This window comes from Lotus japonicus, chromosome 5, assembly GCF_012489685.1.
Source record: "Lotus japonicus ecotype B-129 chromosome 5, LjGifu_v1.2".
Classification (NCBI taxonomy): Eukaryota; Viridiplantae; Streptophyta; class Magnoliopsida; order Fabales; family Fabaceae; genus Lotus; species Lotus japonicus.
In genome coordinates this window covers 65,259,209-65,271,294 of record NC_080045.1, presented here as the reverse complement: position 1 = coordinate 65,271,294, position 12,086 = coordinate 65,259,209, and the positions used below count along the sequence as shown (strand labels likewise).

Sequence of the window (12,086 nt, the reverse complement as noted above, 5' to 3'; positions counted from 1 at the left end):
ACATATTTTGTATGTTTTAATCGGTTTGTTAGGTTATTTAAGTCATTTTAGGTTGCTTTAGGTTTAATTCATGCATTATGCTATTTTAAATATGTTTTAGTTATTTTCTTTAATTTTTATGTTATTTCATTAGGATAACTCAAGTTATTCAGATTCGTTATCTTATTCTATCTTTTAATTAATCTCTTTTATTAGTTTTTAATTATTTTTCATTATTGTTATTGTTATTTTAGGATAAGGTGTGGAAACAAGGAGCAAATCAAGGGAGAGATAAAAATTTCAAGTCTGGAACTACCTAAATTTCTTTGCGCCAGACGCACTAAGGAAGCAGCTGCTGGAATATTTTACGCCAATTTTGCGAGAGATCTTTCACAAAGTGCATTTCTATTATGGGATTATCCTAAATACTCCCCCAAGATTAAACAAACCATTCGGATAATAAACTGGGTAAGTACGAAACTAGCGAGATTAAATTCATTACATGCCCAAAAAGTAGAGAGGAGAGGAAAAGTTGCTGATAAACTTACCACAAACATCTTCACAAACTTATCCTAAATCATATTAGGCTTATGTAATTAAAAGTAAGACAAGAAATAGAAAATAGAACATGTTTATTAAATCAGAAAAATCCTAATATTTCCAGCTTAGGTTTTCAGTGTACCAATAGGCCCAATACAAAAAGGACTAACAAAGGATGATATTTCAAAAACGAGAATTTTTTTTAACAGTAAAATAATATTAATTAAAATGGTTAGTTCTTGAGAACAACTCTCTCAAGTGAGTAATCAATGAAGGCCAAAACACCCACCAGATGAAGCTTGGGCTATTGCATAAAGCCCTCACGCCCCACAATAAAACCCATACATCAATACAATTGCCCACCGGAGCAATCAGCATATATAGAACTAGGATTGTGACCCGTGCTATGCACGGGGTCTTTATACCTAATTTTTTTAGGTTAAGATCTAATAGAACGTATAGCAATTGTCTGCGTATACGTTCGTAAATAAAGAATCCATGTTTACTTAGCGTTACTAACGGCGAAATTAAAAATCTTTAGATATCTCTCTGAGCATGATCTCTTTCATTAAAATACTTATGATAATCATTCATGTATCAAATTCATGTGTCGCGGTACAGAGTGTCGAGATAATCAGTGATAGATCAACTCATCTTACAAACCATAACCAAATCTATCAAGACAAAGGATGTCACAAACCCCATATATATCTATATAAAAATTCTACGCATTAGTAAATAATAAAGGCACACGTAGGTTACAAAAAACTAACTTATGGGAATTCAATTACTAACATATACTAACTTAATAAGCGGCAACTTCTACTCCTTCTCCAGCTTGACAGAATGCAGCTTCATTCTCTTAGCAGGCATTGTAGTACTAACATCACTACCAACACTTTGGACTGAAGAGCATGCAACAAATCCCTCTCCAGGGGAAATTTCATCAAGTGAAACAACATTGGGTCCTATTTCAGACAACTTTGCAGAATAGTCACCAATTGTATCATCAGTTCCACCACTGGATTTTGGAAATTTACCCTTAGTGATCATCTAAGCCCATAGAACAAATACAACAAAACAGTGAGTAATATTAATCAACATAATCATAATCAGCACATAATCATGCAAGATAGTGAAATGAATACCTTGCTTGAGGTTTGAACCTTTGACTTGTCCTTGAAACTCTCAATCACAGCGAATTCAGAACATATTTTCTTAACCTTGTACGAATCATCAAACTTGGTACCATGGCCAATTGACTTCTCAACTTTGAATAAGAGTTCTCTACCAATGATAGTCTCAATCTCAGCTGAGTATTCATATGGAGACTTCGCCTAAAAAAAATATATAGTCAGAACTTATTAGCACAAGTTATAGCAAATAATGTTCAGCTCTTCCAATAAAAAATGCTTCATATATCACATTAAACCTTTGAGATCATGACCAACTCTTTGCATGATTTGTTAAGAAGTAGTTGGCAATCAGTATCAAAAATGACAAATGTACCACAATCAAAGGCATCCTCAACTTCTACCTTTAGTCTGAGCCTGATATTAGAGTAAATAGAAAACAATTAGTTCAACAACTGCGTTTGATGATTTTAAAACGAAATCATAAAAACCAGAACACTGCATCACCTAAGAGTTACAGACAATACAGGTTTGCGACAACCAGAACAGTAAAATGTTTCATCCTCAATTGTTACTGCTTTGTGGCAACTGCATGCAGAGTACCACCACTTCTCCCCTTCAGCAAGGCCAGTAACTCGTGCTACAACCATCCTACATGAAAGAATGCACTCGTAATAAACTGTGAATAGTGATATGAATTGATAATAAACTTTCAATTTAATTGGAAAGAATCAACTACAAACTAAGAGTGATTAAGTTAAAACAACCTCCTCAGTCTCATTGAGCTCTTTCAGATCCTTCCTAGGATAAAGAGTTAAAAACTCCTCCTTCTGAGTTAGTATGTGAAAATCATCATCATCTTCTGATTCAGCCAATGGCATGTCCGCCTCGATGCCATGAAGAGCCAACCTTGCTGTATCATAATCATTCAAATCATACAAATTCAATTCACATCTATTTTACAGGGACTAAAAACATATTTGACCCAAAAGAAACAAATTGTTCAGTAGCAGTTTTAGTCTTAAGCTGAGAGACCCTTGCTATTCCATGGTGTGTGTAATAATTAAATGGTTTGAACAGGGGATGTTAAACCACTTACAGGATCAGCAATGGCATGCTTGTCCAATACCGTCGTAATTAATAAACACCAGAATCCCATCATAGAAAACATGCTTCCCATTCAAGTTCTTCACTCGTAATTAACTTAGAGTTTCCTTCAGGGTCCCTAACCACCACTTTTCCATCGACGAACTTCTTTCTCCACCAATCACAAAATTGCTCATTCACTGGCCAATATAGCTGCATCAAAAACAGAATGACAGAACAAATAAGAGGAAGATTAAAACAGCTATAAACAACTAAAATCATTGTGTATATAACTTTCTTACGACCTTTGGCTCAACCTTCAATCGGAAAGTGACGAACTTGTCAGACTTGGGAACCACAAAGACAACCACGATCAACTACAAAAAAGGAAAACTTTGTGAGTCAGACAAAACTTCATTGGTATCTATTGGGCATGGATTCTGCCTCAGATGCTTAATTAATTTTGCCAAAATAATTCCTGACTTTTTCATTGAAGAGGGACAGTTCCTGTTAGAAATATCGGTCTAGCTTGTAATTTAACACATTACTTCTCATAATCCTTAGAATGAGTGCCCCAATATCTAGCATAGAGCACATTGACCATCCACATCCAGTTAAAAGCATGGAGTGAAATAAGAGTATGTGTTACAGTCCCACTAAGAAAGTCAGACAAAAACTTCAAGAAAGATGCTCCCCACCACAGTTCAGAATGAATTGCACAGATATGTGATCAGAAGAAATATGACTCCCACAAAGATTTTTCATACACGAAGAAGGAAATAGTTTGTTGGAGAAATGTGCTCCAACTCAATTATCAAAATAGTTATTCATACGCTTTTTTTTTTCTTTATTCACAAAGGACTAACATGCTAAGGCACATCACTGATTTATAGTGTTCTCCATAATCTTCCCTGCTTTCTAAGTTATCCCTGTCCATATCTGGTGACGTCAAAGCATTATACATATTCATGTTTTCTAGACAAGAAAAGAAATAATAGGGAAATATAAAATTGTATGTACTGGGGACCAAGCTTGGTTAAGCTGAATCAGTTTTAACTCCATCTAGATGCATTACATCAAGGAGAACATGTGCTTGATCCAACCATCCAAGTGAAATGTACGAAATAATGACATGAACCAATTGCAGAACTGTCATTGGAAATTGGGGAATCTTTTCTTTCTACCTAAAGAAGAATTACTGCCAAGTGTTGGGGAGAGTAATAATGGCTAGTAAAATAGACTTTATTAATAGTAGACAACAGGAGGCCTAAGCTGAATTGAGATTTTAAGACTTTGAGGCATAACAATAGAGCTGAAGAGATACTGAAATTTTCTTACAAAGCTGTATGAACAGAATGAATGAGATACAACCACATCAATAAAACATACACACCACCTCTTGCAATGATGTAGCCATTTGAGATAAAAAAAAAAAAGTCACATTCTCCCACTGTCAATTCAAGCTCAGCTCATTTTTTTTATCTCACTGATGAAGGTTTAATTATTTGATCTCCTCATTTTCTCTATTGAAAACAAAAGTAACACTTTATTAATGTCTACAATTTTTCCACATTAGTACCAGATATATTAATAAATTACATGTCAAACACATTAGTAGAAATAACATATGTATTCCATATAGTATGCAATTCATTCTTCTTCTTCTTCCATTTTCATATCCTAGGTGTTAATTATAATATAGAACTACCCGTTAGCCTCTGGTGTTAGTTATCATACATAATATTTATAGATTGACTTGAGAAACGGAGGTATGCTAAAAGTCTAAAACACCTTGAGTAAAGTTTGTACAATTTCTAAAAGTCAAATACATCAGAAGAAATTTGAGTTTGATTTCACATTTTTCCTATCCAAGCTGGCTGTCCATTTTATCAATCTATACCTTAATTTTCATTTTACCATACTGTACAATCTACATCACCAAATACTGCAAAGAAACCAATCCAGTGTACAACCGAACACCAAAGATAAATACCCAATAACCCAAAATATAGAAAAGAAAAATTAAGAAAAATACACAATCACAGCACCCAATGAAAAAGAAGAACGAAGTGGTGGTCGACGAAAGTGTTACGCTTACCTTGCAAGGAGAAGAAGAACGAAGTGGTGGTAGCGGAGCGGTGACGGACGGCGGCCAGGAGAACGGAGCGGATGAACTTTGAAGGGGATTGATTGGAGCAAAATTAGAGACCCTATGAAAGAAAAAGAAGCCTGTTAATTGATTCAAATCTATTAAAGAAAAGTTCAGTTAATCTGAAAACTGAAATCTCAAATTCCAATTCAGGGCACAACGACAGGCATACAAACATACTTAATAGATGGGTAAATTTATAGGAGAAAATTGTTGCTTACAGGTTAGGGGAGCCTTCAAAATAAATTGTTCCACCGAGTAGAGTAGCAACCACGAAATTGCAGTTGGAAGGGATACATAGTGCCCTTCCTTCGAGAATCCTACAGAAGATGCCAAGCAAAAAACGTCACAACTGTGCTTGTGACGGAAACTTTAGGCCTGCAATTGAAACTGAACCAAGCTATAGGCGTAGGATGAGGAAAGGGAAAACCAGCAGTTGAGAGCAAAAGCAAAGGGAAAGACGTCAGAATGGAAGGAATAGACGAAGGAGCTATTCTGCACTCTGCAGGCTAGAGATGGATGACCGGTGTTCTCCAGTAGGCATTGCAGGGTTGTAACAGGTATGATATGCACATTGCTGCTAACAAAGATGCAAGCCCAATATAAAGATAAGTGCACCCAAAAAAAAAATTGACCCGTGAACAGTAACCAGGATCTTAAAATTAAGGATAGAAGATGATGCAATTAAAATTTTAAAATTATGGAATGATAGAAAACCAAGAATCAGTTGTTTTAAGTGAACCCTTCCTGCTCATAGAGCTGCTTTTTCATATAAGTTGAGAAAGAGCAAAAATTCAAGCGTCTTTGTTTCAAAGGCAACTTTGAATAGTACTTTGCCTACCTCTTCCCCAATTGGGGGGGAGGGGGGGGGGGGTCACTACACTAGTTAAACTCAAAGCATCCTGCAAAACCAAAAATTTTCTTATTACAAATCTCATAATTAATGCCAATTGAGAAACTTCTATTTATCTCAATTGTAACAATTCTTTTAAAAAAAAATATATATTAATGAGCAAAACCTTACAAAGCCCACTAAGAAAGATTGGTTCAATCAAATAACTTTAAAAGAACAAATTAAAACTCTACAGAACAACGGAAATTCAAAAGAACGACTATTCCTTCCACCGTTTCAAACTATTCCATTTTTCAATTTAATGAAAATTGAGAAACTTCTATTTGTGCCACAGTAACACTACCACAATGTAAAAAAAAATGTAGTAATGAGCAAAACAGAACATGGACAATTATAATTAGTCCTTTGACAATTTTAAACTATTCCATTACAGAATAATAAAGAAAATCACCAACAGTACAAATCACAAAATGTAATAAGATATTGAAACTGCTAACCTTGACTGATGCTCAATGAAACTGCTAACCTTGACTGGTGCTCAATGACAGGGATTGAGAACCGTCCCAATGAAAAGGATTGTTCCGGTGAAATCTTCTCGGATCAAGAAGAGGAAAGGGTGGTCAGCTACAAAGTCTATACGTCGAGAAGGTGGTGGCTCAAAACCACTATTTGGTGCCCGGCCAATCCCCACCGTAGCTGCTGTTGCCTCAGTGCCTTGTTCAGTCACTCGAATAGAAACTTTGTGAAATATGTTTTTGGTAGAAGGTTGCATCCTTAATGGGTTTCTAAAGTTGCATCTCTTATGGGCCTCAAGTAACTAGTTAATTATAATGTTATTACTATTTCTAGTTTGTCATTTAGATCCATGTTCTAGAATATTCTATTACTTAGGATTGTGCCACATGTAAGGTCACTATTAATTCCTTAGAGTAGACAATTAGTATAAGTTGTATTGCTTTCCTTATGAAATGATAAGAAGAATATTGGCAAAAGCCTCTTTTTATTTTATTTTCTTAATTTCCTTTAATTTTATTTCTTTGATTCTGCTTGGTAGAGAAAACCCTCTATCAAATTGGTGCTTTCATCATCGATCTCTTTCCTCCATTACATCATGGTGCTCAGCTATGATGTGTTATCATCCATCCTTGCAGCACAACATGATCCAAGATCCATTTTCTACACCCATTCTTCACCTTCCTGCCCCGCCATTAATGGTGGATTTTCTGGGCACATATCTGCAGATCCTTGGTTCATGGACCAAGTAGCATACTAGCACACACAGCCACCTCCAATCCCCCCACAACCACCACCTCTTTACTACCAGAACGTATGTGCTGAACCTGTCCCTGTTTCACTTCAATATTCATCCTACCCACAAAATGACCTACTCACTTTCCCACACCATTCTTCTCCTCCCAATCCAAAATCTGCCCCAACATTCACCCACTCACAGAATCCTACATTTACCATGTTCAGCGAAGATCATCCAGATTTATGGCTCTTGAATGTTGACCTCTATTTCATGTTCCACCCATACCCACTTGAAATACGTTTTCACATTATTGCCATGTATTTAGAGGGGAAAGCTCTAACATGGTTCAGATTGTGGGAACACCAGTTGGATTCATGGGACAAATTTAAAGAGGTGTTTCAATTCCAGTTTAGCGAACACAAATCTGGGCATATATCAGACTCTACTGCACCTGTGATTGAAAGCACAACAGTGGATGTGTCTTCTGTACAGGTTGAGCAGACCACCATCAAATCTGAGTACTCTTGCCCACCATCAGAGGAATCCTTGCTTGATAGAGGGCCTGGGTCTACACGCAATTATGCGGCTATGGTGATAGACCAACAGGTCACGCTCACATCTGAGCAAGCTATTCCTCCCCGTGTTGATTTGTGGAGTGGGTTTACAACCACACCAGTGGTTGCAGCTTCAACCAGATGTGAGCACACTACTACTCTAGTTGATGGCTCTACATCCAACTCTAAGGTTATTTCCAAGGATGACTCTGCTCCTGCATCAGTGAAAATTTTTGGTGTCGATCTGACTATTGCGGCAACAGTGATGGCTAAATCTGGTTTTCCGTGTGCTACCCAGGAGAATTCGTTGCCCAGAGAGATAAGGATAAGGTCTGACTCTTTCAATTATTTTGATCATTATTCAGCTCTTTGTCCTATTGCCATAGTTCCTGGACCTGCACTTGTAGCTACACACCACCTGTTTGATAAAATGCCCAAGCCACATAACGACTATTTTGACTCACATTGCATGCAATTAATTCCACATAGCCTAGATTGGAAAGTGTTTCGATCACTGTTTACAAAATCAGAAACAAGACTTTTTGAATTCCATGATATAATTAAGAAACAGTTTGATCCTGGCATTGTTCATGTGGTTGCTATTTGGGATTCGCTAGTTCTTATTTTGAATCATGACTACCTCAACTTCTCAAACCCTGTTACACGAGGATCAGTTTTGCATTTAGCCATAGATAATTGGCTGCCATGTAGTTCACTCCCGAATTATGGGACTGATACGCATTGCCTCAGGAAGTTTCACAGATGTCCTTGTCTCACAGAGATATACAACCAAATGATGGGTATTGCTTCTGCGTCCAGTGTGGGCATTGCTCTTGCAGTTGCTTCGTCTGAACATGGACACCAGGTTGTTTACATGTCTGATTGTGTTGTCAACTCATTATTCCTTAATTCAGTTTTGTCTAAATTTGACTCTTTTTCTGAAAACACAAACCAACTGTTCAATCAAATGCATGAGAGGAAACTACTTGATAAAATGCATGAGAAGCAATTTATGCAGATATATGTTGATGTTTGTTTTGAAAATCAAGTTCTGAATGGGTTACATGAAATGGTTATCAAACTGTTTGATCCTGGAATTACAAATGTAGTTGACATGCTAGCCATTGAAGACTTCTATGAACATACTATTGGAGTTACAGAACTGAGTTACCTAGGCCATGCTATTAGTAAAGCCAGTCATGATTGGTTTGCTAGGCGTTCTCACTTGCTTGTTGTTTGCTCAGTTACATGTTCACTCAATGCCTTAACAGAAATTGAAGCAAGCTATCTTCTCGCTGCACTATTAAATCATAGTCGAATTACAACCCTCCTGAATGCAATTGCAGAATTAAAATGCTATGTTCCTGCAGTTGTTGGGTTGATTGTTGCAAAATGCCATCATGTGCTTGTTGTAGTACAAGATGATTACACAAATATGATACACAGTGAGATCCCTTCTGCTTGGCATCAAATCGCTATCATCTCTCTAAAGCAAGCCACTCTTGATCAGCTTCAATTCAATACCTCACAAGAAGGAATACCAGTTTTCAATGACACTAGACACTATGAAGCTCTTACATTGGAATCAAGCTTACTATGCTTACACGAAGGAACATTGCTACAATCTTCCATGCTTCCACAGGTTCAGTTTCCACTTGCTACAATCTTCCACCTGCTCAAACCGTGGCCATTCATTCCCCTCATGGTAGCCGACTCTTTTCTTTTAGTGACTTGCACAGGCGCTGCACATGTACCATTTGATCCTGGTATTATACATAGTCCATTCAATTACCCACCTACAACTCATCTTGACCATTTTGTTTCATTATACGTGGCTGCACCTAAGCCAACCAAATGGGTCCAGCATGAAAGTATATACCATATGGCTAGCACCAGGGAATTAAATTTTTCCAATTAGTGCTTCTCAATGTCACATATTGTTCTCTTCTTACTTGGATTCTCATCATTGTATGGCTAGCGCACTCGTGTTTGATATTGGGTCAGATCATTTGGGTTCATTTGTCCAACTCATCCTTGAGGACAAGGATGTTTTCAAGGGGATGGTAATGGTAGAAGGTTGCATCCTTAATGGGTTTCTAAAGTTGCATCTCTTATGGGCCTCAAGTAACTAGTTAATTATAATGTTATTACTATTTCTAGTTTGTCATTTAGATCCATGTTCTAGAATATTCTATTACTTAGGATTGTGCCACATGTAAGGTCACTATTAATTCCTTAGAGTAGACAATTAGTATAAGTTGTATTGCTTTCCTTATGAAATGATAAGAAGAATATTGGCAAAAGCCTCTTTTTATTTTATTTTCTTAATTTCCTTTAATTTTCTTTCTTTGATTCTGCTTGGTAGAGAAAACCCTCTATCAGTTTTCCACGTATAATTTATCCGAAGTAGAATTCACCTCCACCATTTTTGTAAAATCGGCATCCTGAGGAGAGAAAGGTGAAAGCACTCCAGCCTTCTTGAGCATATCTGAAGCTTGAAAAGTAGAAGAAATACTGAATTTTGGAATTCTGAGGCATCGTACTGGCTTTTTTTTGCGAGGAAGTTTGCCTTTGAAGAAACCAGGTTTTGAAGACAACTTTTGAATTAAAGCTGGAAGTCCATCTGTTTCATCTGGAAGAAAAAAGCACATGGAGAAGCGGCGTTTTGTATCACTAGCTCGTTTATAAGGAAGACGGAGGATTTTGAAACCATCAAAAACTCTAAGTGCATCTTCTTCTTCTTTTTGCTTGTCATGAAATAAGCATCGACAATGGTGTCATTAAGGAGGTAAAACTTATCTCGTACTGTTACACCATTAAACCTTTGTTTCCACATACCGTTGAAGTGCAGTGCATTTGCAAAGATAAACCTAGTTAAGTTGGTTACTGCTTCGGGAGGAACAAGGTGTGTAATATGGCCATTAGTCTCTTTTTCAACCCATGAATTCACTTCAGGGAGCACTTCATCACCCTTAGTCTGAAAATCAAGTGAAGCTAGAGTGGCCTTGTAATGAGTGGCGACAAGTTGTTTAAAAGAATGGGAAAGAGAAACTGATTGATCAACCCACATTCCATTCGCAAAAGAGAGATGGTCGTCGGAGAACAACACAGGGGAGAGGACCTGAGAGAAGAAGGTGGTGAGATGGTCGACGGAGTCAAATCGGAGGAATGAAAGAAGCTCGTCGAGTGCGGGGCCATCTGAACCGGCAGCCATGACGCTAAGAGCAGCGTAGAGAGACAAGGGCGAGAAGACGAGATTCTTCTTCTGGTTAACTTTTTTTTTTGAGAATACATGTTTTGTGAAGCTCAGAGCAACGTCGATTGAATTTGATTTTGATTTTTTGACATCCATTGTAGTTGTTCTGATTGGTTGATTTTGCTTCGATTCGAATGAGAGAGACGAGGAACAACAAATCAGTTTCTAAAACCCTTTTTTTTTGGTACATAATCAGTTTCTAAAATCCTACCTCAACTGAAACAAATTATTTTTCTTCTTATAACAAAAAAAAACACTAAATCAAAGTAAAATCTAAATAAAAGATAGGGACCCTAAAAGATAACAAATATATATATATATATATATATATATATTATTTTTGAAGGGAAAAGATAACAAATATTTATTAACAACTTAAAAATACAAAAGATCTTACCATATCAATTAAATTATATAGATAGTCATTTAAATCATGGACCATATTTTTGATATTTTCTCTATTCTAACCATGTATTCACAATATATATTTTTTTTATGAATATTCTAATTTATATCATAACGATGCTTTTTCTTATAACAAAAAATACTAATGGTAAAATATAACAAAAAAAATAAGATTTTCTTTTTGACGGGAACAAAAAAAAAGATTGGAAACGGAAAAACATTCAAATATTATTTCCATGACATCTTTGGTGGAACCAAAATAAAAGAACAAAGCCAATCTTAAAAAAAATAACAATAAATTTTTTTTTAAAATGTTTGAATGTAAGAATTGGACTAGTGCTGGATGGTTCTCGCACTCTATTTCCTTCCAATCTAATATCGTTCAGGTATCTTTGCACGAGTGGTTAGCATCCTGCTTATCGAGTCTCTCTCACTGGGCCGTGTACAGACATTTTTGGGCCTTAAGTGAAAATGTTAAGGAACCTTTTTTTTTAAGAATTTTTAAGAAACTTAACGTAAAATATTAATTTTTATATTAGTCTTCTAACTTTGTTAGTTAATTTTAAAAATTTAAGAAATAAATAATTCTAATATTTTTTATACTGTGGTTGTTTAAAATTTATTAATGGTTAGTAGCTAATATTTTATTGGGGGGGGGGGCTAAGTAATTCTTTTTGAGCCTTAAGCTGTGGCTTATTTATTGTAACACTATCCACGACCCTGCTCTCTCAACAGGGGCAGCGAGTAATGATATATACACACCTCATTTTTTAAATACTCAATTTCCACATCTTTTTATTTTTATCTTTCTCATCTTATAATCTATCACATCTCATATTTTCTCTTTCTTACTTTTTCTTTTCTTCCTTTCTCTCTCAC

The 12,086-nt window shown here is 36.1% G+C and overlaps 1 pseudogene; it reads right to left on the bottom strand.

Annotated features, from left to right (window-relative positions):
- Positions 1-9,869: 9,869 nt before the first annotated feature.
- On the bottom strand, positions 9,870-10,898 carry LOC130720874 (serpin-ZX-like; annotated as a pseudogene).
- Between the last annotated feature and the right edge of the window lie 1,188 nt (positions 10,899-12,086).